Genomic DNA, 7,358 nt, shown 5'->3' with positions numbered 1-7,358 from the left:
CTCATTTCTTTCCACTCTTTCTTCTTTATTCTATTTCATAGCAGTGGTTTCCACCACTCTGTCTTCCAGCTCACTTATCCATTCTTCTGCCTCATTTATTCTGCTATTGATTTCTTCTAGTTTGTTTTTCATTTCAGTTATAGTATTCTTCAACTTTGTTTGGTTGTTCTTTATATTTTCTAACTCTTTGTGAAATTTTTATTGTAACTTATCACTCTGTGCATGCATTCTTTTCTGGAGTTCTTGGATCATCTTTATGATCATTACTCTGAACTCTTTCTTGGGTATATTGTGTAACTCCATGTTAGTTATTCTTCTGGGGTTTTATCTCATCCTCTGCCATCTCATTTTGTCTCGATTTCTTTTTGTATTTTTATGTGTGGAAGGTTAGTTATGTTTCTCGACCCTAGAGAAGTGGCCTTTTGTAGAGTATGTCCTAAGTATCCCAACAGTACACTCTCCTCTTGTCACCCATGGGCTAGGAACCAACTGGTCCCAGAGTAGGTTCTAATCTGTATTTGCAGATTCAGTTCTGCAGTGTCCTGGATAGTAGCTTTCTTGCTTCTTGTGTTTGTCTCTGGTGGGTGAGGCTGGTCTAGATGTTTGTGCAGGCTTCTTGGCAAGATTGGCTGGTGCCTGCCCAATGGTGTGTGGAGTTGGGCCTTGGCCCTCTAGTGGGCAGGGCTGTGTCAAGGGGCACGTCTAGAGTCAGCTGTGGGCTTAGGAAGTCTTTAGACAGCCTGTCTGCTGATGAGTGGGGCTGTGTTCCCACCCTATTGGTTTTTTGGCCTCTGGCATCCCAGTGCTGGAGCCAACAGGCTGTTGGTTGGGGCCTTGTTTTAGTGCCAAATGGAAACCTCCAGGAGAACTCAAACTGATGAATATTCCCTGGTACCTCTGCCTCCAGTTTTCTTGTCCCCACAGTGAACCATAGCTCACCCTTGCCTCCTGAGGAGACCCTCTAAGACCCACAGGTAGGTCTGGCCCAGGCTCCTATGAAGTCACTGCTTTTGCCCTGGGTCCTGGTGTACATGAGACCTTGTGTGCACCCTCCAAGAATGTCTCCCCCAGTTCTGTGGAGCTCCTGCACTCAACCTCCCCTGGCCTTCAAAGCCAGGTGCTCTGGGGGCTCTGACATAGTTACTGACATAGTTTGTGCCTCATTTCCTTCAAATGTCTCTCAAATGTCACCTTATTAGTGAAACCTTCCCTGGATACTTGAATATAAAATAGCAATCCCCATTCCTAGCCCCTTTACTCTCCAGTCCATTAATTGGCCTCTTTTTCTTACCCATAGCATTTACCACTTCCTGGTATATTATTTTTATTGTTATTTATTTGTTTTTATTGTCACTTTTTAATTGTCTACTTCATATCATTATAATGAAAGCTCCATGAAGGCTGACAATGACCAAAATACATAAGTAAAGTATATAGTATGTCAGATGGCAATAAATGTTATGAAGAGAAATAGAGCAGGAAAGGGGTAGAAGGAGTATTGGTGGGAGGGTGCTGCTTTATACAGGGCAGTTGGGGTAGGCCTCACTGAAAAGGTGAAAGTCAAGCAAAGATCTGAGGGAACTGAGGGAGCAAACTATGAGACTATCTGGAGGAGAAGCATCCCAGGCAGAAAGAACAACAAGTACAAAGATCCTAAGATGGGAACATGCTGGAATATTAGAGGACCAACAAGGCAGGCAGTACAGCTAGAGTAGAGTGATTGTGGAGAAAAGTGGTGGGAGAGGGGGTCAGAGAGAACATGGGAGGCAGATGGCATATGACTTTTTGCATTATTTTAAAGACTTTAAACTTTGTAGATTTTGAGCTGAGGAGTTGGCATGGTCTTAGTGAAATGTCTAGGGAGCTGTAGCAGCAAGGAAGGAGGAAACAGTGAGATCAGGACAGAGGCCCCTACAGTGATCCAGGTGAGAGGAGATGGTGGCTCAGACCAGGGTAGAGGCACTAGAGGTGGTGAGAAGTAGTTGAGTTCTAGATGTATTTAGAAGATAGAACTGGCCACACTTGGTGATGAAGGGTGTGAGAGAAAGAGAAGAGTAAGGAATAGGAGCTTTCAAAACTGAGAGGGAGGGATTGGCAAGGTGAGACCAGAGCCAGGACAGCTGGCTCTCCCAGAAGCCAGGGGAGACACAGGGTTTTTATAAAAGGTGATATTACCAAGAGTGTATGTGTCAGATGCTGCCCAGAGACACAGCAAGATAAAAGTAGAAAAGGTGCCATTGGATATGGATCTGAATAGTCACTGGTGATGTGGGCAAGGCCAGTTTGGAATAGATGTGAGGGTGTATGCCAGACTGCAGTGGAGTGTCAAGAATTTGGTCTGCAAGGAAAGGGAGAATGTATGCAGCTTCCTTGCTCTAGAAGTTTGACTGCAAAGAGATAGTAGGTAGAGGGGGCTCTTAGGTTCAGGTTTGTTTTTACAAGGTGGAAAGATATGAGCTTGTTTATATGCTGAGGGGGAAAACCAATCAAGGTGAAGATATAGGAAACAGGATAATTGATGGGTGCGAGGCCTGGATGTGGTTGAGGATGGGAACCAGAGCCCCTACAGATGAGTGGGCCTTGGCTGGGAGGAAAGACTAAGACAAGAGGGAAGGATGTGTGGATGCCATATAATGTGTTGTTATGGAAAGTTGATGATATCACATCTAATGACCTCTACCTGCTCTGGGAAATGGAAGGCAAAGTCCCCAAAGAGGAAAAGCAGTAACTGGGGAGGTTCAAGGAAACTTGCTATTATTGGACAAAGTTTGAAATAGTTACTGTAGAGAATGGGCAAGTCGATAAAGGCCTTTTTGTTATTATTTCTTCTATAGTGTTCATCAGTCCAGGCTTAGGAGAGGACAATGGCTTGATCCAAAGTTTCTGTGTTACTGGGTGAGAGATTGAAGTGATTTAATGAACACAGGGTGAATGATAGACAGGGAAGGAAGTGAAGACAGGGGAGGGAAACAAATGAAGAGAAGGTAGGAGATAACATGGTCCCTAAAACACAGAGCCTGGCACAGAGTAGATCTCAATAAATATTTGTTGTGTGAAAGAATGGGAGATTCTGTGGGGTCAAACCATAAGGTTCCAGGAATGTCACTTCTGGAAACAGGCAATTCTAGCTAGAAAGGAGGACCAGCATTTCCAGGTGAAGCCAAGGGAGCAGGTGGTAAAATGGAGGGTAGATGATGTTATGAGAGTCAATGAGGTGAAGGAACTGCAGGTGAAGGCATTGGATGAGTCATTTGAGCAGACCTTGCCATCAGCCCAGGCTCTACTTTTCTACTGGGAGGAGGCAACCTGTACTGGGAGGAGACTGGCAAAGTAGGAGCTAGCAAGTAGACTAGTTTCTGGAAGCCAATGTCAACTGTGACTGTAACTCAGAAGGTACCAGGATGAAACAGATGGTTGTTCATCTTGCATCTTCATCAAGAAGATGGCTTGAACATGGAAGAACAGGGTTTCCCTGAGGCTAGGAGAGCAATGAAACCCCTTTAGAGCTTGGAAATAACCAACAAAAATAGAGCAGGGAGAGGGAGAGCTCTGCTCCTCCCATATGTCCAGACCCTCACTCTGGACTTGCCACAAACCCTTTAGCCTATCCTCAGTGACTGGGGCTGCCACTGTTCCTTGCTTGCTGCATTACTCCTGAGTGCCAATTCTATCATAGGGATAAGGGCTGGGGCCTCTGACAACTAAGGGGCTGCCACCATTCTCAGTAAGAGAGAGCCCTGTATATACACTGCCCAGACCTATGAAATGAAGTCAGGGCTTGCCCCCCTCTTCCCCAGTGCTCCCACTCACATATGAGGCAGAACATGGTATCCTGTGAAAAGCCCTGTCTTAGACAAGAAACCTCATGGGTTCTAGTTCTGGCTCTACCATTGCCTCACTGTGTGACCTTGGGCAACTTTCTTCCCTTCTCTGGGCCTTAGTTTCCAAATCTGTACAAAAACTGTTCTGCCTACCTCAGAGTTATAATAGAAGTAAATGAAATAATGGATGTGTAAATGTTTTGTAAGCAGTCAAATGCTCTGGGCCCACAAGAGAGTGGTTAAATTAATGCTGCTGGAATAAACCTAAGTATATATGGTCAATTAATTTATGACAAAGAGCCAAGATATACAATGAGGACAGGACAGTCTCTTCAATAAGTGGTGTTGGGAAAACTGGACAGTCACATGCAAAAAAATGAAACTGGACCTCTATTTTACATCATACACAAAAATTAACTCAAAATGGATTAAAGACTTGAACATAAGACCTGAAGCCATAAAACTCCTAAAAGAAAACATAGGTGGTAAGCTCCTTGACATCAGTCTTGGCAGTGATATTTTGGATTTGACACCTAAAGCAAAGGCAACAAAAGCAAAAATAAACATGTGGGACTACATCAAACTAAAAAGCTTCTGCACAGCAAAGGAAACTATCAAAAAAATGAAAAAGCAACCTACCAAATAGGAGGAGATACTTGCAAACAATATATCCTATAAGGGGTTAATATAAAATATCAAAAGAACTCATACAACTCAACATCAAAAAAACAAACAACCTGATTAAAAAGGGGGCAGAAGACCTGAATAGACATTTTTTCAAAGAAGATACAGATGCGCAACAGGTACATGGAAAGGTGTTCAATATCACTAATCATCAGGGAAATGCAAATTAAAACCAAAATGAGATATGACCTCACCCCTGTTAAAATGGCTGTTATCGAAAAGATAAGAAATATCAAATTCTGGCAAGGATGTGGAACAAATGGAACCCTTGTGAACAGCTCATGGGAATGTAAATTGATGCAGCCACTATGTAAAAAAGTATGGAGGTGCCTCAAAATTAAAAATAGAACTACCATATGATCAAGCAATACCGCTTATGTGTATTTATCCAAAGAAAACAAAGACACTAGATATGTGCACCCCCATGTTCACTGAAGCATTATTTACAATAGCCAAGACACGGAAGCAACCCAAGTGTTCAAGAATGGATGAATGGGTAAAGAAAATGTGATGTGCCTGCGCGCGCACACACACACACACACACACACACTGGAATATTATTTTGCCATAGAAAATAATGAAATCTTGTCATTTGCAACAATATGGATTGACCCGGAGGGCATTTTGCTAAGTGAATAATTCAGAGAAAGACAAATACTATATGATTTCACTAAGCGAGCTTATACACAGAGAACAGATTGGTGGTTGCCAGAGGCAGGGGTTGGGGGTGGACAAAATAGGTGAAGGGTGTCAAAAGGGACAAACTTCCAGTTATAAAATAAATAAGTCATTGGGATGTAATGTACAACATGATGAATATAGTTAATAAAACTGTATTGCCTATCTGAAAGTTGCTAAGAGAATAGATCTTAAAAGTTCTCATCACAAGAAGAAAATTGTAACTGTGTGGTGATAGATGTTAACTAGATTTATTGTGGTGATCATTTCACAATATACACAAATATTGAATTCTTATGTTGTACACTTAGAACTAATATAATGTTGTATATCAGTTATATTTCAGTAAAAAATGTAATTATGCCAGATTTGCCCTGGGAAATCAGGGAACATGTTCTCTATACATTCAATAAGTCATTCCTATGACTATGCATGCCCCATTCTAAGGACTGAAATCTTCAAGTCCGAAAGATCAGGATATTCAGGGCCCTCTCCAGTCTAGTCCCCAGCCTAGCTCTTGTTGAAACTCATTGAACTGGAACCAGACTAAATTGGTTACCCAAACTGCCCTGCTTTTTCCCACTTCTATGTCTTTGCTCACTGAGTTCCCTCCACTAATACTTTTTCTTTCCTCTCTACTAATTAAAACACTTTACACCCTTCAAGGCCAAGATCAAACACTACCTCTTCCATTATCCTTTCCCTCAAGTTAGCAGCTGAAGGGGATCTCTGTGGTTTCTGCAGTACAGTAGACCATTTGCACTTTGGATCTTGTCTTTGTGGGCCACCTTTCTGAATAAAGCGAAAGAATTTTCCCATTGCAGGAAAGAATGCAGACTGGTCAGTGGCATGTGCAGAGCAGAGCCAGCCCTAAGCTAATGGCAATTCCAGGGAGGGAGGGAGGGAAGGAGAGAGGGAGAGAAGAAAGAAGGAAAAAAGGGAAGTTAGGAGGAGACAGGGAGAGAGGGAGCGAAGGGTTAAGATTTAGCTTTCTTGGAAGCTGCATTCCCACTTGTTCAGTTTATAGTCAGGATCTAACTGGGAAAACAAATTACCTGGAAACTGGTGGTTGTAATGGAGGGTGGGGGGAGGCTAAGTTATTACCTGGGGACAATGCCAACAAGAAACTAAAGGCCAAGGGTGACATTTCATTCCAGGAACCTCCTCCTCGCACCTCCTAGGGAAATTTGCCTCAGAAGATTCATCATCAGAATTTGAGATGATCCATTTTCACTCCAGGCCTGTTGTCTGGATGGGGAAGAAACCAAGGCAGCAGGCCTTAAAGTTGTTTCTGCCCACAGCAGCACAGGCAACTGGAAGAACAACAGCTCAGAGAGGTCTGGAGAGCTGAGCTGCCAATAACATGGGCACTTAACTTTGAAAGTTTCTCAGTCTGCTCATCTGGGAAACGGGGCAAAGAGTTTCAGCTCTTCCTCTCTGCCTAGAATTTGGTATGCTCCTACATCCTCGTCAATTGCAATTCTTTTGATATGCCCAGAGTATCTACGTGCTTTCAAGGGTCAACCAGAGAATCGGTGTTCCAGATGGCACAAGGGAGGCCACCATGGCCAGGCCCCATTTGAAGGGTGTACTTTCCTGGGGTCCTAAAGTAGATGGAGTTGCTGAGCTTGATTCCTAATCTCCTAAGCCCTGACTAAGGGGATGGGGAGTGGAGTGAGGAGTACAATCCCAGGTAACTCACCCTTCATGAACCCAGATTGAAAGAAAGGTAGAAAAGACCTGCAGCTCACTGCCCTAAAGTCTGTATTTACAGTCCAGTCCTTCAGTTCTCTTGCCCCTTGGAGATAAACAGTTGCACTGCTCTCCAAAATGCTTTATGCATTTGAAAGTCTGGAAGATGAGTGGGGCAGGACCATGGGGATAGATGTCCAGTATTCTTGCCTTCCTTCCTAAAGTCTCTTAGGCACTAGGAGCTAGGGAGAATGGGAGAGGTAAGAACGGGGAGAGGCAAGTCACTTCAAGACCCCATTCCCTGCCTCCCTTCCTGCATGATGGGAGATAATTATGTAGGGGCGTGTGGGGTGGGTCTGTCAAGGCAGCTCCCAGGAAAAGCTCCAAACATCTAAAGTACTCCCCATATACAGATTATCTGGGCTCGTATCCTCTACCCCTTCACCTTGTGTCTTTTTCACTGCTCATCCACATCCTCACCCA

This window comes from Kogia breviceps, chromosome X (assembly GCF_026419965.1).
Source record: "Kogia breviceps isolate mKogBre1 chromosome X, mKogBre1 haplotype 1, whole genome shotgun sequence".
NCBI lineage: Eukaryota > Metazoa > Chordata > Mammalia > Artiodactyla > Physeteridae > Kogia > Kogia breviceps.
Note: the sequence above shows the minus strand (reverse complement) of the source record.